This window comes from Sinohyriopsis cumingii, chromosome 9 (genome assembly GCF_028554795.1).
Source record: "Sinohyriopsis cumingii isolate HCF-2022 chromosome 9, ASM2855479v2, whole genome shotgun sequence".
In the NCBI taxonomy this organism is placed as follows: domain Eukaryota; kingdom Metazoa; phylum Mollusca; class Bivalvia; order Unionida; family Unionidae; genus Sinohyriopsis; species Sinohyriopsis cumingii.
In genome coordinates, this window is record NC_142969.1 from 54,485,534 (window position 1) to 54,511,610 (window position 26,077).

The window sequence follows — 26,077 nt, forward strand, 5'->3', positions numbered from 1 at the left end:
CTATTTGATTAGAAGTAAGGAATGTGATTCTAATAAGCACCACCAAACACTTCTGGTATCCATTGCCAGATATACAATACATTACAACCTTACTTTTAAACAACATGGAAAAATGACCCTTTTCGGCCCCTTTTGAGAAACGGTGGAAGCCAGAACCACATTCGAACGTAACCCATATCTCGATAATAGTCAAATCGTCCTAAAATTGTATGAGAATCAGTCCATGGAAACCAAAATTAGAGCATGGACACCAATTGTTTACGTACATTAGAGCATGGACACCAATTGTTTACGTACAGGTGTACTATTTATGCTGCCATATAAGCTTGAAACAATTGTGTGAAAATGAATCAGCCTAAATAAATCTAATGTCAACACTAAACACTCTGTAAATTTTTTTTTTTAGCATACAAATCAATTCCAGGGACTTGTAAATAAAAGGTTTAAGAAGGTATTCTTAAGTATTTGCAACAACAAACGGGTTGAAAGCCACGTTGAATTTGAATTGGATATGCAAAAAACAGATATCCTCTAAACTGCCATCTTCAGTGATAAAATTCATGACTGCACAATATTATTGGAGTAACATCTTGCGTGTTTTTATCCTCTGACATCTTATTTTTCTTTTATGGTACGGAATCACTACTAGATTAAGGCCTTCCAGAACCCTAAGTACTGAAAATAGTATGGTCACTCCCCCCTTCTACAAAATCTGAAATTAAAAAACACAACATTAAAAGCTAAAAGGATGGGAAAATACAGTGTTGCCATCGTTCCAAATCAAAATACTTGTACATGCAAATCGAAATGGTCATATATAATTCATTCAATTTTATCATCAACAGTTAACTCGAATTTTTTCTGGTGCCCTAAGCACGTGCTTAGTGTCCTTAATGGGAAATCCGACCCTGTACGGACTCACAAATGGTCTCTGGGACCCCGCGTAGCCGATTGGTCTCAGATCACCATCATCTCACCTCTATCCATCCGCATGGTTTTGAGTCTCGGGCCAGTCAAACGTGAATATATGGGTGTATGTGTGTGTGATTTGGATTTTTAACATAGCTTTAAAAATATTTCAGCATATCGCTACGATGTCTGCAGTGTGGCAGTTTATAGTGATGGCTAGCACTGGAGCATCATGCTGCAGACACAGTCACATTATGCTGAATATATATATATATATATATATATATATATATATATATATATATATATATATATATATATATATATATATATATATATATATATATATATATATAGACATATATAGACATACATATACATACATATATATATATATATATATATATATATATATATATATATATATATATATATATATATATATATATATATATATATATATATATATATATATATATATATATATATATATATCCTGTCATGTGTCGAAATCTGCCATTAATCTCACAACAGCTCTAAGGTCCCTTGTGTTAAGTGCAATTATAATTTATAATTATGTCATCTTTAACTGCGTAAACGCAAAATATTTTAAAAGGGATAACTTAGATTTCTCCTACAAATAAATAAAATATTTCCAACTGAAGATTCAGCAATATTCAATAAATTGCTTAATTTGTATTAATTTGATATGATAAACGTTCAGTTTTCTGATTTCTACACAAAGGCACCATTTTCTAACGTCACGATAGGAAGTGTCAATGGACGGATCACATCTGTCCAATCAAGAGCTACTTTGTTTTGCTATCTCTATCTCCCGTCAGTTTAATATTAGAAATTGTATCATTCTCGTCATCTTATGGTGGCGCTCTACAGGTTCGTATTTTGCAAAGGGTTGATTTTTTGAAAGAAAAAGACTTTCCCTGGTTTTCTTCACTGGTTATACTAGCTATTTAAGTAAAGACATAGTATACATTAGGTATAGTTAAAAGAACTTTTAATTCCTTTTATTTTGGTATTTGATTGATGGGTGTATTATGAGTTTTAGAGTATACGGTTTTGTCTTACAGCAGATGTGCATATATCACACGCCTGCAAGCAGCGATTGGTCATTTTCACTTCCTCGATTTCAGAGGAAAATTGTGAAAAAAGATCTGATAACTTTTTTTACATTTTATATATTTAGTAATTAATTTGTTGCACATTCAGAAGCTATCACTGTCTAGTCCGGCAATATTAATTTTCTTATTTTAATAAATACAAAAGATAGTTTAATTCAGACTAATTTCAGGCTGATTTTTGGAAAACATGGGAGCAGGCATTTTGGTTAGCTGTATACTTAGATTATGTACAGTTTCCAGAAGAACAATATACAAAGAAATATCAAGCAAATACTTTAAAGTAACACAGAGGCATGTCAATATTTTCGGCACTGTGCATGTGCAATCTGTCACTCTCTCAAAAGTTCATAATATATGTAGAGCGCCCCCATGCAATACCCGAGTAAAAGGTCAATGTAACCATCAATATGTACATATATTAATTCAGAAATTGAGATTTAAAGGACAGAAATGGCTTAAAATGCCTTCAGAACACGTATAATTTCAGACTAAAGTAAGGGGGGCATATGCCTATTAAAATACAAAATAAGAAGTTCCAAAGCATTTAAAATCCGCATGATCAGCCCTATATATTCCCGTATAGAACCCTGCTTGCTACAAGCTTCTGTGTAGAGAAAACCATATTAACTGGTCAGGTTGTTAATCTAGACTTGTTTCCAATATCTGTTTCAAACTCCGGATCGAATGAAGCAAGCACTAATTTCAGCTAATAGTCAAGCATGTGAATGGACTGAAATTCTACCAATAAAAAATGCCAAATTGTTTCTTCCAGTTACAAATAGGATAAACTCTCAAACGATTTTTCTAATAAAAGTTTATTTTTCATTATCAACCGATTGAATCCTTCCAAACCCATATAAGCTTTATTTGATATTCACAATGCTTGCATAAACGTAAAGGATTGCATGAATGTAAAGGGCTGCATACACGTAAAGGATTGCATGAACGCAAAGGATTGCATGAACGTAAGGGATTGTATAAAAGTAAAAGATTGCATGAACGTTGTTGTTGTTGTAGGGTTTAACGCCATTTTTCAGCACACGATATGCTATACATGGCGGCCAGTATTAATTGGTGGAGGAAGAACCCGGGAAAACCACGAAAGAACCACCGACTGCATGAACGTAAAAGATTGCATAAACGTAAAGGATTGTGTAAACGTAATGGATTGCATGAATGTAATGTAATGGATTGCATGAATGTAATGGATTGCATGAACGTTAAGGACTGTATAAATGTAAAGGATTGCATGAATGTAAAGGAGTGCACGAACGTAAAGGATTGCAAGAACGCGCGCGCGCGCGCGCGCGCGCGTGTGTGTGTGTGTGTGTGTGTGTGTGTCAATGTTTCAGTCATATTGCTACGATGTCTGCATTGTGGCAGTTTATAGTGATGTATAGCACTGGGGCATCATGCCAAAGACATGTAGCACGATGTCCCGCCCAGTCACTTTATCCTAACACCAGACTGACCTGTCCTAACGCTAACCTCTTGATGCTGAGCGCCAAGCGAGGTAGCTGTTAGTACCATTTTTGTAAGTCTATGGTATGACTCGGCCGGGCATCAAACCCACGACCTCCCGCATCCGAGGCGGGCGCTGTAATCACTAAGCCACCAAAGCGGTGATTGCAAGAACATAAATGATTGCATAAACGAAAAGAATTACACGAACATAATGGATTTCATGAATGTAAAGGATTGCATGAACGTAAAGGATTGAATAAACGTAAAGGATTGCATGCATGTAAAGGATTTCATGAATGTAAAGGATTTCATGAATGTAAAGGATTGCATGAATGTAAAGGACTGCATCAATATAAAGGATTGCATGAACGTAATGGATTGCATGAACGTAATGGATTGCATGAATGTAAAGGATTGCATGCATGTAAAGGATTTCATGAATGTAAAGGATTGCATGAACGTAATGGATTGCATGAACGTAATGGATTGCATGAACGTAATGGATTGCATAAACGTATCTGATTGCATGAATGTAAAGGATTGCATGAACGTAAAGAATTACATGAGTGTAAAGGATTGCATGAACTTAAAGGATTCCATGAACGTAAAGGATTGCATAAACCTAAATAATTGTAAAATTGGAATGGAACGCATGAACGTAAAGGATTGTATAAACGTAATGGATTGCATGAACGTAAAGGATTGCATGAACGTAAAGGATTGTATGAACGTAAAGGATTGCATGAATGTAAAGGATTGCATAAACCTAAATAATTGTAAAATTGGAATGGAACGCATGAACGTAAAGGAATGTATAAACGTAAAGGATTGCATGAACGTAAAGGATTGTTTAAACGTAATGGATTGCATGAACGTAAAGGATTGCATGAACGTAAAGGATTGTATAAACGTAATAGCTTGCATGAACGTAAAGGATTGTATAAACGTAATGGATTGCATGAACGTAAAGGATTGCATGAATGTAAAGGATTGCATAATCGTACAAGATTGCATGAACATAAAGGATTGCATAAACCTAAATAATTGTAAAATTGGAATGGATTGCATGAACGTAAAGGAATGTATAAACGTAAAGGATTGCATGAACTTAAAGGATTGTATAAACGTAATGGATTGCATGAACGTAAAGGATTGCATGAACGTAAAGGATTGTATAAATGTAATAGCTTGCATGAACGTAAAGGATTGTATAAACGTAAAGGATTGCACGAACGTAATGGATTGCATAAACGTGAATGATTGCATAAACGTAAGGATTTCATAAACGTGTCTGATTGAATAAACGTCCCTTCTACCTTCTCATTTGTAATTGTGGACTCTGATATAGATACATAAAGTATGGCTTAGCCGATTCTTTCAATGAGTAAGTTCATATTTGTATGTTTATCTACTTCTCTCTCTCTCTCTCTCTCTCTCTCTCACACACACACACACACACACACACACACACACACACACACACAAGCACCCTGCCTTCTTTAGTCAGAAATAATACCTACATTTAATTCAAAATGACCAAGAGATCAGATCATTTTGCTCGATATATTTTTACCAGTGTATTGTTATTATTGTTCTAGTCGTCATCTTCGTTGCCATCTTTTGTAAATATCTTGCAGGTGCCATATTACATTTTACCAATCAAATTACTTAAGCAGCAGAGAGGGTGAACAGACCATAGAATTCCGACAAAACAAATAAAACAAACAAATAAATCATCTCGTAGAAAGGTCCAGATTTTACAAATGAACTTTCCTTGAGATGTTTATTTTTGCAATGACCGATTGTACTAATAAAACCTCAGTTTGAAATAGTATCTGAAAAAATAAAGTACTCTACGTGTTTATTTATTTCTTGTTTATTTTTTTGACGACCAACGTTGGTAGGTACCCTCTCTGCTGCTATTAATTTACCACCATACCAAGTTTGATGAATATTTTTCAACGCGTTCTCGCTGTCCTTTCTCCTCATCTGTTTCATCTTCATCTGAATCTTCGGAATTTGTTCTATGTTTCAAGTAATATTCAAGTTCTGATGGTGGTTTTTCTATTTTGGGATTTATGTTCTTTCTGTGTTTATAATATATCATCAAACTTCTGTATTCCTCTTCTGCTGATATTAATTAAATTATTATGTTATAATAAAAATGGTACATCCAGAATCTCATACTGCAAGAACAGCTCGAGAACGATTAGAAACAATTAAAAAATTTCTTCCTGTCAGAGACTCATTTAGAAAAAATCTGCAAGCGCAGCAAGAATCAAAAGTTGAGTTTGAAGAAGACACTAAAAAACTGTTTAAGCCCGTCACTGCGGCTACTGAACAAGTTGCAACTGTCATCAAAGAAGATCTTCTTCCGGTATCAAAACAAACTGCGGCGCAGGCTGAAAAAATAGCAAGAAGAACCAAACAGACAAAGAAGATTTTACGAGACCTTCCAACTGACATAGCTGCAGCTCAACCTCCACCTGTTGATGAGGAAATACTTGAAGGTATTGAAGAACTTCGTACTGAAGTCGCCGATGTGAGAAAAAAACTTGCATCTAAATCCAAACCAGCAGGAGAAAACGTAGAATTAATTGCAAAATTTAACGAAGGAGTTGTTGAGGAAATTAGAAAAACTGAAAGAGAGAGAATACCTGAAGCAATATTAAATAGTATATCTAATAAATCTAGTATTTTAAAACCCCGTTATGAAAAAACAAATGATGATAATTTCATTAAATGGATATATCGCGTATATTACAACAAAAAACAAGCTAGAGGTCTAGAATACGAAAGACTTAAAGAAGAAGTAAAAAGACTTTATAGAGAGAGACGGGAACAACTAGAACAAGGAGAGTCCTCCCAGTATCAGCTTCCTCCACCTCTGCAACAAATAGAACAACAACAATCTTCTTCGCCACAGCAAAGGTTGAAGTCGGAAATTAAAAGGACTAAAGAGTCACTTAAATCATCCTCCTCGAAGAAAATTCCTGCACCGAAAATGACATTTACACCGACAGGTTCACCACATGGATTTCGAGAAGGTTCACCCCCGGCCACCACTGAAGTACTTACTCCGGTAATGCAACCACCAGTATTTAAAACACCTCAAGATGAACCTAAAACAGGATCTGGTTTATGTCCTGATAATATCATCAATGACGTATCACGGTTAGAAGTTCTCATAGAAGGAAAACGTGCCGGAAATAATTCACCAGAAATAATTAATGAAGCAGCTGATATTTGTCGGCGACTATTTTAAGGTGGCATCATGGATATCGGCGTTTACCGAGAACTTATTGATGAGCTCGTTGATGACTAGTTGTTAGATAAATGGTAAATAAAATAAGATGATTGTGCATGATAATCATCGTAAATCCACACAGGTTAGAGCGGTAAACTCACGATTACCAATCTATAGTGTTATTTACGGAAATGGACTTGGTGATGTCATTCGGGGATTATTCACGAGGATAGCTCCAAAAGTAGCACCTGTTGCAAAACAATTATCGATGAAGGCTATTGATATTGTTCGTGATAAAGCTCCTGGTGCAATTGTCAATGTTGCTGGTAAGGCGTTCTCGGCGATCAAAGAAAGACTAGCACGATTATTGCGACGAAAACAACAACCACCGGTGAAACTGGCAAGTACTGAGGTGATGCCTGCAGATGTTAGTAAAATAATAAATCAAGCTGCAAATCAAAAACTAGCGGCGTTAGCAGATCAAGGACTCGGTGAATCTGGAAATAATATCTCAAGTTTGATATCAGGAAGTGGAACTTTCCGAGGTGGAACTTTCCGGCGGCGGTGATCAACGTGTTAGACGAAAAATAATTATAATAAAATGTTCAAGCGCGTGTCCGACACAGCATTTGACATGAAAGCACCCGTCCTTAAGGATGAATCGGTACGTGATTATCAGTTTTATTCTTATGACGCACGAGTACCAGATCAACGTGGAAGAATTGAACTACAAGTTCATGACACAAGTAGATACTTTTTACCCGCTGATGCTTTTCTTGAGGTAGAAGGTACAATTGTAAGAACAACTAATGCTAATTACGCAGATGCGATAAAAGTTAGTTTTGTCAACAACGGGATCATGGCGCTGTTTGATAGCGCCACTTACATGATTGATGGAAAAAATATTGAATCAATTCAGAAAGATATAGACGTTGCTACAACAATAATAGGATTAGCAAGATATTCTGATGATTATACAAGATCAGCAGGTCCTACAATGATGTTTGCGAAAGATAATACCGGTCACCCTGAAAACGATCCGTATAATATAAGACGACCAAGAAATTTTGCAGGAAACGCTGATGTTGATGTGGCGCCAGTGGTTCATGGTTCTAATGAAAATTTTAACTTGGGATTTGCAGCGCGTAAAAATATGTTGCTAGGAGCCGATAGAAGATTTTCATGTACAATTCCACTATCGCATATTTTTGGATTTTGCAGGAATGTTAAAAAGGTTATTTTTGGAGCTAGACACACTGTTGTTCTTGTGAGAAAGGGTGATGATAATGATGCTCTGTGGAGACCTGCTGGTGATGCTGGTAAAGTAGTATTATCGAAACTTTCATTGTGGATGCCGGTAATGACTCCAACGATCGCAGAAGAACAGCGATTAATTTCTTTCATGGATGCAGGTGGTAAATCCTTGTTGTCATGGTTAACAACAAGCACAGACAGTATGCAAACTAACGTTAACGGTCAGTTTACATGGCATATAGCATCACAACAGGGTGTTTCTGCACCACGACATATTTTTATTGCTTTTCAGAACTATGATCGATTAGGTAATCAAGAACGTACTCACATGATATTTGATAAACTAGGTGTCACAGATATTTCTTTACGAATAAACGGGCAACAAGAACCAACAGAGAGCATACAACTAAATTATGAACAGAATAGTATAGGACGTGCATATCATCGTTTGATGTCATTTATGGGACGTGATCAAAATGTTGATACTGGGTTGCAAATATCACAACATGATTTCAGAACTTTATATCCGATTTATTATTTTTCATTAGAACATCTTGATCTATCAAAACAATCTGTCGTTGATATACATCTCAAAGCAACATTAAATACTGCTGGTGTTGATTACAGAGCGATCTCGGTCATACTTAGCGACAAGGCCATGTTACTTGAAGGTGGTAGTAGTCGAATGAGGGTCGTTGATGCACCGGTGGAAAATCTTTAATCGTGTTATTTAGAAAAATATATTTTATATAAAAATGTCGTATAGTCATGTTAATGTTACTCTGACCCCGGGTCAGGTAAAAAAGCTTCAATCAAAAACCGCCAACAAATGCGGAACTAAAATATCACTAAAACGAGATCATATTAGTGGTGGTCCAAACAAATTATCGTTGACAAATAATCAGATTAAACATTTCAATAAAGCCCTAGAATCAAAAACTGGAGTTCAATTCCATCTCTCCCCGAGCGCCATCAAAGACATGGTTAAAACGGGTGGTATATTTCCACTACTTGCGGCCATTCCGGCATTAATAGCTGCAGCTGCTCCAGCCGTAGCAAAAGCGGCCGCGTTAGGTGCTGTTGGAACAGCCGCTGGAATGGCACTAAAGAAAGCAACAGGGCGAGGATACAAAAAAAAGGGGCGCGGTCTAAGATTGCCGGGATCTCGTTGAGGGAGAGGCCTAAGGCTTCCAGGGTCATTTCGTTAAACGTTCCATCATCAAATTTTGATTTACATGATGCTGCTAAAAAATTAAAAATATCCGCCTTTAGAGGTGTTTTTATGCGAGATCAATTACCGAAACAACCAAACAAACTAGAAACAGGTATTATTAATCTTGACAAACGTTCCGGACCTGGTACTCATTGGGTATCATACGCGGTTGATCCGCGTGGAATTGTTTATTTTGATTCGTACGGGTTAGCTCCACCTGTTGAATTTATCAAGTATGTCGCACCACTCCACGCAACAACTAGCGGTTATAAAGTTTGGTATTCAACGCTACCCACACAAACAATGACAGATCCGCCAATATGCGGCCGTGAAGTAATTAATGTACTCGACGCTATATCAAAATCATCCAGGCCGCCACATAAAGTCGTGCACGATTATACAAGCAACCGATATGTTGCGCGTAAAGCATTTTAAACAACGGATCTTATTATAATGGTTGATATTTACGGAAGATCTTCTACTAGCAGGAAAATAAAATCCGACGTTGATCTGTCAAAGTATGCGACTAAAGATGACCTCGCTGATATCATGAACCTTGCTGGAGTTGACCCAGATGAAGTTGTTATTTTTCAAGATCGATATGGTAAACTAAAAACCAGCAATATCAGATGGAATGATATAGTCCGGCGAGTACTTGGTGCAGTTACGGATAATATTCCCGTGTTTACTGACGGTGGTAGAATCAGAGATTCAAGTATGTCACTTAAAGCCATCAGAGATGAAATTGCAAAAAGTGTTGCTAATCGCGTGAGAAACACCGGTGACACGATGACAGGTGAACTTAGCATGAACGGGAACAAAATAGTAGCTGTAACAGCTCCAAAATCTGACAACGACGTCGCAAACAAACTATACGTCGACGACGTGGATGGAAAACTATCCACGCTACGGGCCGAGTATGACGTTCACGTAACCGGTTTTACAAGGCTTCGAAGAAATTTTCAGAAAACCGAGGATGCCATAAATAAGTTCTTTGGAACTCCTTCCGTCATCGATATAAAACTTTCTGATATCAAAAGTAACCTAGACACGATCAAACGAACACAGCTAGACATCGTAGCGGGAATTCCTGAGATTATCAATAAAACCAGTCTGATTAAAATTCCAGCTGAAATAACTCCCGGGCACATCACAAACATCGTATGCACGGGTTCATCGGGATTTGCAACATGGTCAAAACAAAATAATACCATCAAATATACCGCAACAAGCACTGGCGTGTACAGGCTATCTGTGTTTAGTGCTGCAAAATTTGAAATATTTACAACGTTTCCATGGCGTCATTCCACCGACAGGTTTTCCGGGGTTGTATCTGTTATATTAAATATCGGAGCCGAGGAAATATTTATTCTGGAAGCAGCTGATAGGACATTAACCGCAACATCTTACTGGTGGTGTTTGGAATTTGTAGCTGAAGCACATCAATTGGTTACTGTATAAAAATATATATGGACGGTGCACAATACAGATACAATCAAGCGCGTGAATGGCAGGCGGCGCTAAAAGATCAAGTCGATCAATATACAGTAAAAGTAAAAAAATATCGACGACGATTGGTTATCGTTGATGTGATTGTTTATTCAGTATCCGCTGTTGTTGCTGAAACCGGTGTAATATTATCAGCGTTGACAACGATGGCACCAGTAGCTGTAACTATCTGTATTTCAGCAGCAACAACTATTGCAGGTGTGCTTGGTATCATCACAAAAAAAATATGTACTTGTACGAACGAAAAATTATCCGATTACACAATAAAATTACATACAGCGACGGTAGCATACTCGAAATTATCCTCGTTGTTATCAGCGAGTCTCAGTGATGGAATTATATCTGATTTCGAATTTTCAATGATAACCAAAATATACGATGAAAGTATCGGTATTAAAGATACAAGTATCAATAATGACAGAATTACTCCAGCAGATCGTGACCAACACAACTCCGCCAAAGATAACGATGATCTCGGTAAGTTCAATTAATCCTGAATTTAGTGTTAATTTTCCTACTGCAATTCCAGTAAAAGAAATAGCACTAGCACAATTACGGGTATATTACAGCTGGCCAAATATCAGATCAAAATCATTTAATGGTACACCAGCAAATAATTCGCTTGTATTTACTAACAAGAACAAATCCGATGGAACACCTGACTGGGTTGTTGTTGGAATACCAACTGGCAGTTACGAGATTGAAGAGATCAGTGAGGAATTTGCGCGTAGAATAAAATCAATAACAGGAAAAGAATCAAAAATATCAATTAATGTTCATGAGCCGACGTTGTCCTCGACGGTTGAAATAAACTCGCCTGATTATGCAGTTGATATTTATAAATCTTCAATCAGATCAGTGCTAGGATGGCCTGAAATTCCCCCGGTGCATGAAGGACCACCAGAACCAACTCGGGATGATTTTACGTCAAAGACCAGTCTTCGTCATGATATTAAAATGAATTTAGAATGGTTAGATTACATAGAAGTAAAACCAGGATGGAGGGGGGGGGGGGGAGCACCTGTATATGATCCTAGATCTCTTTTGTATAATCTTAATGAACGTGTTATTGCTTTGAATATTGATTCTATATTTGCTTCAATAAACTTAGACCATGAAATACAAGTAAATAATTTACGTGATAGTTTTCAAGAGTATTTATTTGATTCAACATCTGCGCGCGATAATATTATTAGGTACATAGAAGTTTTAAATTATATAGTTAATTCTTCTGAAGTTATCTATAACAGAATTAGAGATATGGTTCTTAAGTCATCAAGCGATTATAAAAAATCCTTCGCAGCCAAGTACAAAATACCCGAAGCTGACATTGTAACGTTTAAGTTTCCTGATTATAATCCGGATAAATTAAGAAAATCTGTCAATGATGTCATTGATGAGTTTTTTCCTAAAATACTCGATGCGTGGAAAAAACTGCCACCACCTTCAACTGTTCTTAGACATGATAATGATCCACATGGCGGCGGAAGACACGTATCCCCGCGGATCGTTAATATAACACCGACGGTCGAGGTCAATCTGGTTCGTGACGTAATCGATGGCAGCTATCAAATAGATCTCGGAAGATCAAATCAAGCTCAACAAGGATACATCCTGTACACGTTCACACCACAAGTTCCCCCTGGAAATTTAATCGTGCAAGAACCAACTAATCCCGTGTATTTGCGGTGTCACAATAACATGTTAACGCGAATCAATTTTAAACTCACAGACCACCTTAATCGCTTGATTGACATACGTGAAGAAGAGCTTGTAATAAATCTGTATGTAAAGTCCTAAGACTTCCGTCCTAAGACTTCCGTCGTAAAGACTTCCGTCGTAAGACTTTATCGTAGATCTTCATGTAATGGAGGGTTTTACACGCGAGGATTTCTTAACAGTTAGAAGAACATTTGTAACAGAGATCAGAATCAAATTCGATCAACTTAAAAAAATAAAAAAAATAATATTTATTAATTTTCCTGATTTTTACTGAAATTGTACAAATTACTTGATTTTGACTACCAACTACCCCCTCAGAAACATAAAAATGCACGAACTACTTGATTTTGACTACCAACTACCCCGTCAAAATCAAGAAAGTTCTAACCTTGTCAAATTGTTCCTAACAAATTTTATTTATTATAAATTAATTTTATTTATTAATAATATTATTTTTACTGAGATTTTTTTTTTTTTTACTAAAATACAACGAAATTGCTCAATTTTCCTGATTTTGACTACCAACTACCCCGTCAGAAATCAAGCAGTTCGTGCATTTTTCTTTGATTTTGACTACCAACTACCCCGTCAGAATCAAGTAATTCGTGCATTTTTCTTGATTTTAGTAAAAAAAAAATAAATTAATTCAGTAAATAAATAAATTAATTCAGAAATAAATAATTTGTAAAATTAAGAAATTTGTGCAATTTTATGCTTTTGATGGGGTAAATGGTAGTCAAAATTAAGAAATTTGTACAATTTTATGTTTTTGATGGGGTAAATGGTACTCAAATTAAGAAATTTGTACAATTTTATGCTTTTGATGGGGTAAATGGTAGTCAAAATTAAGAAATTTGTACAAATTTGTTAAATTTCAGTAAAAAAAAAACAAATTACTAACCCATCAAATTCAGAAATAATATTTCTGATCAAAGATCTCAGTCATCTTCATCGGAATTACTACTTTGGATCGTTTCACGATCTGACATTATTTTTCTTAATAGTCTTATGCGAGTACTAATCGTTTTCTTTGCCTCATACTCGTGGGATAATAACGACTTAATTCTTTCTACGGCGGTAGAAAGAGGAACGAACTCCTTCACATGATCATCTTCTACGGTAGCTAGCGACTGAAACATTGCCGATTGAATCCGTTTCATGAGCCTGTATTCAGATGATAGTGTGTGTGTCCCCATGGTTTTACGTTCTTGTAAAATCTCAAAGTCAGAAACTATTTTTTCAGGATTAAGTTCATCAGATATATTAATTCCATCTTTTTTCAATTTTTTAATAGCGACAATTACATCATTGATATTTTCATGGTTCATTATATAATATATAAATCTTTAAAATAAAAAAAAATATCCCAGAACCCCTTCGAGTTCGTCGGGATGTTCAGGGACAGCACAAACATATAACTTAATTAAGGTACGCTCAGCAAAAACCCACCCATAATAATTAATCCAGTGGGTGATACGAAAAATAGGTATCAACCACAAGTCAATATTGTGGTTGGGAATTTTGCTGAGCGGGGAGGTTCTTGCGGTTCCCCCCACTATTATAAAAATCGCAATTATGCGCACCACCGACAAATTGTCAGCCATGGGGATTCGATCCTGGACCGCGAGCGCCACAGTCCAATACCATACTGATCGAGCTATCAAACATTGTTACGAACATATGTTTCGGAAGTTAATATATAGCTAAGGAACCAATATTTACACTAAACAGCGGTTTCTGAATAATAACAGTTTCTGTATTTATAACAGTTTCTGAATAATAGTTTCTGTATTTGTAGCGGTTTCTGAATAATAACAGTTTCTGTATTTATAACAGTTTCTGAATAATAGTTTCTGTATTTGTAGCGGGTTTCCCAAGAAGACTGAGAATCAATAATAATAGTTTCTGTATTTGTAGCGGTTTTCCTAAGTAGACTGAGAATCAATAATAACAGTGGCATTAATGCACCAGTCAAAGAACTTTCCAGAATGTAAGTTCAGTGAACACACAACTGCAGGTCGATTACAATGACAAACGGTTTCTGTTTCACACACAGCTTCCTACGGATCAATAACATTATCATGTGTTGTATGATGGGGAAATATTTAAAAAACATAAATAATACTTATGAGTCTAATGAGTTAGGTTCGTCGGCACTATACGATGTAATTAGTTAAACTGACTAATTACGATCATAAAAAACCAACCATCTACGAAGAAAACTATATATTACAAAGTAATCTCCCCTTATATAATCAAAAATTCAGTAGTGTATGGAGGTCCTACTGTGACATAAATTAAAAAAATAATTCAATGTGGTGATGATAGTTAATAATGTGGTGATGATAGTTAATAATGTGGTGATGATAGTTATTGATACTTAAAGATAATTTTCTGTTTATATTTTTTCGATAAAGCTGTTTTATATATATTTTCTGCCACTCTTTGTACTGATTGCGGGTGAATATCAAAATATTTCGCCGCTGAATGCATTGAACGAAACATAATTATTTTACCGGTTTCTATGTTTGTAGAAATTACCGCCCTCTTTCCGATTGTCTTACATCTTCCTGTATTTCCACGTGTATTATTCTCGCTGTATGTGACAACACGAAGGTTGGATAAATTATTGTCTTGAGGATTTCCATCAATATGATCAATAACAAGACCGTCATTGATCACTCCGAAGAAACATTCATACGTAAATCTATGACAGAAATAATGTTTCTTTCCAACTGTAAATCTAAGATAACCAACATTATTAATTCAACCAACTTGTTTCTTCAACTTGCAGTGTCTGATGATACCATTAATATTTGATTCATAGTTTGTTATGACAGGATGTGGGACAAATATATTTTGCTCCATTATAATAATATTATATGTTTAAATCATTGTTTGTCTGAAATCTTGATATATAATCCCTCACGGATTTTATAGCGTTTTCACCGCTATTATTTTTTTTGTCATAATATCTTTTAAGCTCTCTGAACCGTTTCCCGCCGCACTTCCCACATAATTCTGTCTTTCCTCGCACTCCAATACCACACCGTAGACATGGTATTGGTCCTAGACTTCCTCGTCGTATGTTTTGTGAGTGTATCCAACAAAATTCCTTTCTACAGGATTTGTTGCATCGATTTACTGAGCCGATCATCAACCATCTACATTGGGACATTGTATATATATATATATATAATTTTCTTTATTTAAATATTTGTTTTAATTATATGAACGAGTTTGAGAGATTATCCCAAACTAGGCCTGTTAAGTATAAATTCAACCTTGACAGATTATCTTCTGACTTGCCAGTACGAGATCTGGTTGATCCGAAAAATAAAAGTTTGATCTCGAAAATTCACGACGCCAAGAAAGAATTTTACACGGATGGTGCATCTCATACATGGTCAACGTTCAAGATTATACGCAACACTGTCACGGACGCCACAATGAACGACAAGCGAGCGGCAACTATCATTAACTACATCGCTGAATACGAGGGCAATCAAAAATATTTCTTCAGAGTAAAATTTATTGTATTAACAGAAACAGGTAGTTGGATTATCCGTGACAAATATGATCCTGTCCTTGGCAATAATAAAACTATCATATTAAGTAAAAATTCCAGACCGGGTCTATTTACTGGTATTGATAAACCGTATTATGAGCGAGCATATCCTGTAACAGCAGTTATTTATGGAATCTATGAGATAAATAAAAAACCTAACGTTGATAAACTAGCGCCGATGAAATTTTCAAGGTTAAATTGTGTAGCTGAACGAGTAATAGAACACTTTACAAACGCGATGCGTGGAAATGGATTAACTGATTTAAGGCGTGAAAAAATAAACTCGTGGGCTGATTCAGTTAAGGATGCCGGTGCTACAATAAAAGATGTTGCTGGGTTAGGAAAAATATTAAAATTTCCAATAACCGTAGCAACAATAACGGGAGAAGTACTGTACCAGTCGAAATATAAATCGAAAGGAGCTCCAATAAATATTATCGATCATAACGCGCACGCATGGACTAACGCAGTAACAATATTTCCACGTGATCGAACTGTTAGATTTTACCCCACAGATAATTCTAGGGTAGATAATTCTAGGGCAGATAATTCTGTGGCAGATAATTCTGGGGCAGATAGTATGTTTGATTTTATCAACAAAATAAGTAAAACCGATCCTGTATCGGTATGGTTATTTAAAAGTAATGAGGAGGGTGAATTTGATCAGTTTGTCAAACCGAACGGTGAAATATATCGCACAGAATCCCTCCATGACGAGATGAAAAATCTTGCGACGTTTTTACAGTGCAAGCACGCGGAAAATACTGACAAATTACTAACTAATTGTTTTACCGTTCCATCTGTTGCGGCTCATTTCGCCAGAGAACGAAATTCATGGAAACCAACACGATTTGATTTACTCGAGGATGTACGCGCAAGTTGCGTCGAATATGGACATGGTGGATTATGGAATACCAAATACAATTACAATGATGTTATTTCGGTTGATATGGTTGCATGTTATCCAGGAAGTTTTCTGGGATACGGAGATTGTTCTACGTACTTTGAAAGATTTGGTCACCCAACAAACGAGATGACTCGAGTGGCAATTAATGGACCATTACCTGATTTTGATCTGACTGGATTCGCCTGTATTGAGTCGTTCGAGTTTAACGAAAATCTTCACAAGATTTGTTATGTTTGGTTTGGCAGACATTTTTGTGAAAAACGTTGGGCACCTATAGTTTTGTTGCGATATATGCTAGATTGTATGATACTGACATCGTTGGTGGTCAGTGAGGCAATTATATCATATCATGCACAGACCAAAGTTTGGTTGCCCATGTCAGATTCTGAAGTTATTAGCGAGTTTAAGGATGTTTCCGAAGATGATATTCCTAATAAACTCAAAACCGCAAAAGATCTCGGTAGAAAAATTATAGGTAAATTTACTCAAGGTGGTGCATATGATTATAAAAGACATCACGCACGATTAATTTTAGATGATGCCGAGTACGATTTTATAATCGCTGATACAACAGCGAGAAATACGTTTGTAAATCGAGAGAGTGTTTATTTATCCGACGGAACAAAATTAGGTACGATCGTTAGTTACATAAATGACGTATCCCCGCAATATACTCATCTAAGATCTTCCATGTTGGCTTATGTTTCCATAAATTTATTATCGATGATTAATAGATTTCCCAAGACCGCAGTCAGAGTCGCAACGGACTCGTTTTATATTTCAAGTAAATATTTAGAACCTGTTATGAAATTTACAAGTAATGATGAACGATGGGGTTCGTGGAGAATAAAAAAGGAACTATTACACAATTATGTAGAATCAGCAGATGTTCCAATGAGACATTTTTATCGTAAGTGTAATAAAATATCAGAAATGTCGAAGGCACCATCTTTGAGTGATCCAATAACTAGATATAAGACAGTATATCTCAGTGGACCTGGTGGATGCGGCAAAACAACTCGAACGATTAATGTTTTTAGAAATTCAGATATAATCGTGCTGACACCCACACATAGACTTGCACGTGAGATGAAACAGCGGCAAGTACAATCGTGCACGTATCATAGTTTCTTTCGGTGGCGCGGGGATACATGGACTCCTGAACGAATGGGAGAAAAATATATACCTAAAATAATTATTTGGGACGAGATATGTACGGTGTCATTGGATACATTAAAAATGTTTCTTGATTGGTTGTTGACGAAAAATACCGCCATAATAATGTGTGGCGATCATGGTCAACCTCCGCCCTTTGTTGGACCATCTCCACATGATTGGTTAAAAAATTTCGTCGATTATTACGAAGAAATAGATGATGATCATAGAGCTCTTGATGCAAATTTGAAGGAGTTTAAAAAATTAATCAGATTACAATCAAACAAAATTCAGTGTGAAATAATACGTGGAGTGATCTCAGAGACCTCAATGAGTGATTTTTTGAACTCATGGAGACCCAACGATTTGATCGTAGCAAGTAGAAAAATAATCAGAGACGCTTTACAACAACAGTTATTTCAACTGCATAAAGAACAATATTCAGAACTACCCGTTCCGTTGTGTTATAGACCATCAGATACACGAAAACAGAATATTAATGTTGATATTCCAGGACCCTTGACAGAGTTAAGGAAACAGAATCTCATATTAAATGATATTGTCGCCGTTGATATCAGTGTGGTCGAAGATGCATTACGCGCTGACAAATCTCCATGGGTGTTGGGATACGCTATGACTATCCACTCGTCTCAGGGATTAACTATTTCTGACACACGAGTCTGGATTGTAGACGATCGCATCGAGTGGTCAAATTTAGTTTATTTAGCGGTATCGAGGGTCAGAAATATATCTCAATTACGTAGAATTATAGTTCCTGAAATCGTTGATAAATTTAACATCATCGATGATGATATAATAAGAAAAAAATTAATCGGATACGAACAATCTGACAAAAAAAATAAACGTGACTTTGATCTTGATGTTGAATTTATTATTAAGTTAAAATAGCAGCAGAACAATCATTGCACCAGTTGTAATTGTATAATGTTATGGCGGTATTCGAGTAATGATTCAAGACAATTTACCGTAGATAGAAAAGATAATAGTCGCGGTCATACACGAGAAAATACCATGTTAACCTGTCTTGAGTGTAATCGACGTAGAGGCGCTAGCGCCTTGAGTACTGGCACCTTGGGTGCTAGTTAAGTGATCGAAATCACCGAAGTGATCGCGGCGGTAGTTGTGTATCCGCGGAAATTATTTGTAGTTGTTCACGTGTAAATCCACGTTGAGGAGCGGCCGAATCTAATCTGTAGATTGCAGGTCTGGAAACGCCTGCGTTTCTCCCAGTGGATCTTGTCACGGTAGATATTTTGTGTGTGGTAACACTCCAAATAGGATCAGTCGCTCTCGCTTTACCACCTTCAAGTTCACCAGGCTCATATAAATATCTGACTGTGACATCACCTAATATTTTTTGTTTTCCAGCATCTTTCCGTTGTGTTGGTATATTTTTTTTTGTGACCGCGCTAATGGGTTTCATGTTGGTTGTTCGTGTGATCTCATTATTTAATGCAGCTATCACGTTTGGTAATCTTGCAACCCATTCGCGAGATCTTTTATCCTGAATAAATTCCCTCGCGTATTGATATCCAAATAACCGTTCAGCAAGTGTTCGATTAAATCGCTCAACAATTGCTTGATCACGGTGAATTGCAGTATGACCTCGTCGTATTTTGGTATTATGTTGTTTCATCAGCGATGATACTGGACCAAGAAATTCCCTACCAGGATCAACCTGTAGTAGCTGTGGCCATCGTAGACCACCTTGTGGTCCGAGTCCTCGTTGATAAATTCGTTCAAACGCATCGGCTACTTCAGATGATGTTTTTGCTGATAGCGGCTCTACTTCTTTATATCTACTTGCAACATCAACTACGGTTAACGCGTACTTGTACGTTTTTCCACGCACAGTATCATGCGGTAAAAACAGAATATCAGCTTGATGAACTTCATTAGGAACACTGACATCGAAATACGCGTACTGAATTTGTTTAGGACGTGGTAGATAAATTTGCCATATTGCCTGCCTGGACAACCACGCGCTAGCAGTAGAATGTTTAACCGATGCTGCATCAGCGAGTTTACCAATTGCTGCTTTGCCTCTCCAGTATCCTCTCGGTGAATAATAAATTGATTCCATTATTAATTACCAGCCCCAATCGCTAATTTACCTTTCATCGAGGATCTTACTAACCAATTAGCTAATGATTCTCTAATATTTTTATTTTTTATAGAATTTAATGAATGAATTAATTTTACATCTGCAATATGCCTATCTTGTAGATTTTGACTTTTATAAGCTACATCATGAGCATGACAAGCTCGATCAATAGCATTTATTGGTTCCTCGCCTGGTTTTGGTTGATCTTGATTATCGAGCCTGATATCGAGTCGAGTACCAGGACCGCAATAATTATATCCTGGTAGATGTTTTTCTCCGCTGTATTTAGCCCATGGAGCACCTGGAAACTTTGACATCAAATTAGCAATATCACCACCGCGCTTATTAGGTAAAAATGAAAATTTCTTTCTACAGCATACAGAACATTTTCCACCGTACGCTATTTTTTTATTTTTTGTTGTAACTGTAGCTAAATCAATAGTTGGAGTTTTAACTTTACAGCGTAAACAATATAAATTCATGTTATAATATATATGGATATAATTGATTTCTCAGCAACTCGGCAGCGAGAGCCAGTTAAGCATCATCCTGCGCTACCGAACTCCATCAGAATGATTATCATAGGACCATCTGGATCGGGTAAGACGCAATTATTACTTAATCTGATAATGAGATGGTTGAAATGGGATAAGTTGTATTTAGTAGCACCATCCGTTGATGATCAGCGATGTTATGATGTACTTAAAGATTTCAATGAAAACGCGCGATTACTGGATGAAGATAATGATGTTATAGAGTTTATAACCGATATTGATGAAGCACCATCCGTAGATTCCATAGACGGATTTATTAATAATTTAGTTGTATACGACGATGTGATGCTAGATAAACAATCAAATCCAGCCAGAATATTTTCCCGAGGGAGACACAAAAATACAGACGTGATCTATGTTACTCAACGATATACACAAATTCCGAAGGTGATCAGAGACAACTGCAACATTTTAGTTGTGTTTAATGGCGTAGACACACACACGTTGCGAAATATTCATCAAACTTGGTGTGGTGGTGACATGGATATAATTAAATTCAAAAATTTCTTCTCACGAGCGCAAGCTACCCCGCATGGATTTATAACAATAAATTTACATGATCCAAGAACAAGATATCGTGTGGGTATTGATAAAATATTTGGGTAACAGGGGTGATGATAAAATTAAATTGAATTAAACAGATATCATTAATAAAATGAACAACTGTGCGTGGCTGCGTCAAGGAACAACAGATAAATGCAACAAAAGGTGCCGTGGAGAATATTGCAAGAAACATAATTATCTTATAAAGAAAAACCCTCATGCTGGTCCACGAAGATGTGTTGGATGTAACAACGGTGTTAGAGGATTATATCAGATTTGCAAAAATTGCGGTGGAGATCGATATCGAAGTTTGATGAACTATTACAGAAAAAGAAAAAACATAAATCCCAAAATAGAAAAACCACCATCAGAACTTGAATATTACTTGAAACATAGAACAAATTCCGAAGATTCAGATGAAGATGAAACAGATGAAGATTCCCATGATTCAGATGATGATTCCCAATATTGATAGCAGCAGAGAGGGCTCGTCTACAATTCTGTTTGGGACAAACAATAATCGTAGACGTGGTAATTGACCTCTATGAGTGGTCACTATTTTTTTTGGTAAAACACAAGGGTGACCATTCCCCTAAGTGGTCTGTTCACCCTCTCTGCTGCTACTTACCCCCCATACAAAAGAGTAGCGTACACAAAAATCAGTTTTGACGTACAAACTTTTTCTATGGATAACTTTACAATAAGATTTCTGACACTTAAAATTACGAAAATTGTGTGCGTAAATTGCGTTGCTTTCTGAAACGAGTCCAGAACAGTAATCGTTTAAGCGTTTGTGTACCTGTGTAAAGTTAAACCATTTGCATGCAGGCAAATATATACAGTCAGGGCCGGCGCTACCATACAGGCAAACTAGGCAGCCGCCTAGGGCGCTGATTTCAGGGGGCGCATTTTTAATTTTTTTTTATTGTTTATAAATTTGGAAATTGATATTTTCCGGGGGGGGGGGGCGCCAGAATCTAACCTTGCCTAGGGCGCCAGATAGTCTGGCCGGGTCTGGCGCTGGCCCTGTATACAGTAAACGTTGTTTTTAGCGGACCTCAAGGAGCTTACTCATTTTGTCTGTTATGAATAGGTGTTCGATAATTCAAGACTAATACAGTATAAATTAATTAATGTAAACGGTGCTATGAAAACCAGTCTGTGATGGAGAGTTTAATTTAGATTTCCGTAAGGGTTGGTGGTGTGGTACAATGAAGTTATTGTATTCACATATGTATAAAATAAGAAATGAAAAGTTCAAATTAAGAATGTATTCAAAGAAGGAAATAAAAAAGATAGCCTTTAGAATACTATAAGTTACATCTATCTCTGCAAGGCTACTTTCTTAAGAATTCCTCTCACCATTTCTATAAAATCTGTTTTCTTTGTATCTGTAATAGCAATGTTGAAGCATGCATCTCCTATGATCGTTGTTAAGCCATCTGAGGTGACATAGTAACGTGGCGTTGTCAAGGTCGCTCTACAGTGATGTCACAGAAAAATAAAACCAGATCATCGTGTTTCCAGTGCGAGTCTAACAGCCTCTAAGTGCAAGGTCGCTCGCCTCCTATCTTGCTAGCTTTCTAAATTACCAATGATATCACCGTTTACAATGTATTACGAGATTTGCTTGCGGGTGGTTTCAGGACAACCTTTTGTTTTTGCAATGGCTGGAGTTTGCGATGTAAATTTATTTAGTCCATTGTAGTCAGCTATCGATATTTTGTTCGTTTCATCAATGTTGAGATTTTCATTGGTTGACAATGAACCTCTCAACACTGATGCAACGAATAAAATATCGATTGCATCATGTTAAACGATGATTATCCTTGACTCAAAATAATCGTCTGTAAACTGAGTAGAAAACAACTCCAAGGGCCATCGCTCCCACGACTGTGTTTCCAATGTCTCTGGAATAGTAAATTCTAGCAGGCTGAGCAGTGTGGTATGACTTTATTTATTCTGAATTTACGCAAACAGTAAATCCGTTGAGATCACATGACGGACCCTCAGGCAGTGGTAATGGTTTATTCTGTACTTTGTTCCATGGGACAATAATGTGGGAATCATTGAAAGGCACCACAAGCTCTCGGACACCAAATTTGTCTTCTGACAATAAGATTTTTCTCTTCCTCAGATCGTATGCGATTCACTTCCAGTAGATACGGGTCCCAGCTCTAGCAGAAATGTAGATTTACTACTGGTTACAAATTTTGTTGATCGCCAAAAGGGGTCGGTTCTCATTCCAGTTCCCAGGGGTACATGAGACCCAATGGCAGCAACGGATGCACTTTCAGGATCAGAAATATCGTAGGATGTCTCCATTTTTACTATGATATATCTATCGTTGGAAATCATTATGCTTATAATTGGAGAGAGAAAACAACTAGCCGTATCCATATTATAAATTCTGACATTTTCAAGTAAGTATGTCACTTCAGAAGTTTGTTTGGTTTTTTAACCTTTAGTTTCTTTTTTATGCTGATTCAGTCATACTTTTTGCGTGATGGCTGTGATGTTAAGAACAACTCCAACATTAGCATGGATAACAAAGACAGTATAATCACTATTAATTCCTGAGGTTTCTCGGAAAGGCAGTCCAAGTCCTCGTGAGTTTTCGGGAAAAGTAGTCCAAGTCCTCATGAGTTTTAGGGGAAAGGTAGTCCAAGTCCTCGTGAGTTATGAGTTTTGGGGGAAATGTATTCCAAGTCCTCATAAGTTTTCGGAGAAAGGTAGTCAGTCAAAGTACTCAGCAATTGTTGGATGCTTGAAAAAAAAAATCTATCACTGATGCCAAGTTGATACAACGTTCTGAGCTTCCATCGCTTCAAAACCATGACCAAAAATATTGTATCAAAAACCATAAAGCTCTTAAGGGAGCAAGGATAGCGCACTAATAACACGCTGGTCTTTTTCATTTCCGGTTTCTATACCCAGATACGGCAATTCAGACATTGCTTTCAGGTGCTCCATTTTCTCCAAACTTACGAAAGCCTAATACAAGTGCCTAGACAGTCAAGAATTTGAAGAGTTTTGGAACAGTTAAGAGTAAAATATAAAAATATAAAATGTCTGGTGTTCCATATTCTAAAACTAGTTTGGCAGAAGAAATTTTCGACAAATATCTAAATGCCATACAACCCAACCCCGTTTGAAACCTCAAATGACCCTCGAGAAAAAAGACTTTATAAGTTGTCCAGGAAGACATGCAACCGAACTGAAGCCCTGAGATGTTTTAGATACCGTAAACTGAGATGAAAATATAAACAACAAAAATACAAGACGTTGTTCCGATGAAAAGTAGCCAAGATTAGTGATGGTGGAATATCGCCTTATTGCGCAATATTTCCAAAGTTATATTTGCCTTTAGAATACTATAAGTTACATCTATCTCTGCAAGACTACTTTCTTAAGAATTCCTCTCACCTTTTCCATAAAATCTGTTTTCTTCGTATCTGTGATAGCAATGGTGAAGCATATGTCTCCTATGATCGTTGCTAAGCCATCTGACGTGACATAGTATCGTGACGTTGTCAAGGTCGCTCTGCAGTGATGTCACAGAAAGAAAAAAAATCTCAGATCATCGTCTGTTTCGAATGTGAGTCTAATAGCTTCTAAGTGCAAGGTCGCTCGTGTCGTATCTTACTAACTTTCTAAATTAGGCCTACCAATGATATCACTGTTTACAAGGTAATACGATATATTCTTGCGGGTGGTTTTAGGACACTGTTTGTTTTCGCAATGGCTGGAGTTTCTGGTCTAAATGTATTTATTCCATTGTAGTCAGCTAAACAAAACCAGAAAAGGGTTGAAAACCAGTAATCTCCAATGAAATTAAAACCTTGATGATGGTTTAATGAGATACTGAGAACACAAGGATTTTAGTTCTTTTCTTGGACGTTAAAGCAAAGTTGTATTGTTAGAATTTAAACAAATATGAAACCAGAGAGAGAGAGAGAGAGAGAGAGAGAGAGAGAATCAATCCTGAAATGAAAGTGAAACTGACGGTTTCAAGTACGATCTCGCCAATTATTTAAAATGTGAAATACACTTTCGTCCGCACACATCGATGTACATTTTAGAAACTGCTATTTCTCGACTAAAGATTATTTTGACAATTTGTACAGAATAATTCTGGGTCAAATCCTATGTTTGAAAAGTTGTAAATGCACATAGAATGACATACCTGTCTACTATCACTACTTCGAATTTCGTAGTTATGTTGGGCGTCAACTGGAAAGACCTATTCTGGAGAAAACGATCGCAGAACAAATTGAATTCCAAAATAGCATTGAGGGGTTGTTTGAGTGTTTGGAAGTCAAACTTGATCAACAAACATCTTTAGAGATTTTCATCGGTGTACATGAATAATAATATATGCCTCGTACGATATAAATTTGTAACATTAAACGCATAAAAATATTTGTATTTTCCTGGGGGGTGGGGTGGGGGGCAAGTCTAGGGGGGTTGTTTGTCCTTTTTCGAAGGCAACATTTGGCCTGCAACACAATGTCAACATCCTCAATGTGTTTTAGTTTGTTTCGTGAGGTCTTCATGCTACTTTTGGGAATGTCGGTCTAAAACGAATATTTTCAAGAAATAAATAGAGGATATTTGCTTTAAACGAGTGAACAGCGGATATATTTCATCGAGTGGATGAAAAACTCAGTATTTTCACGAGTGGCAAAGCCACGAGTGAAAATACTAGAGTTTTTCACCCACGAGATGAAATGTATCCGTTATTCATTCGTTTCAAGCAAATATTCCT

The 26,077-nt window shown here is 36.6% G+C and overlaps 1 long non-coding RNA gene across 1 annotated transcript in view; it reads right to left on the reverse strand.

Annotated features, from left to right (window-relative positions):
- The window catches only part of LOC149791839 (uncharacterized), a 91,842-nt gene extending 67,015 nt beyond the window's left edge, over positions 1-24,827 (reverse strand). Inside the window, exon 1 of the long non-coding RNA XR_016423215.1 lies at positions 24,736-24,827. This is a non-coding gene — a long non-coding RNA (uncharacterized LOC149791839). The remainder of the gene's footprint in view (positions 1-24,735) is intronic.
- Between the last annotated feature and the right edge of the window lie 1,250 nt (positions 24,828-26,077).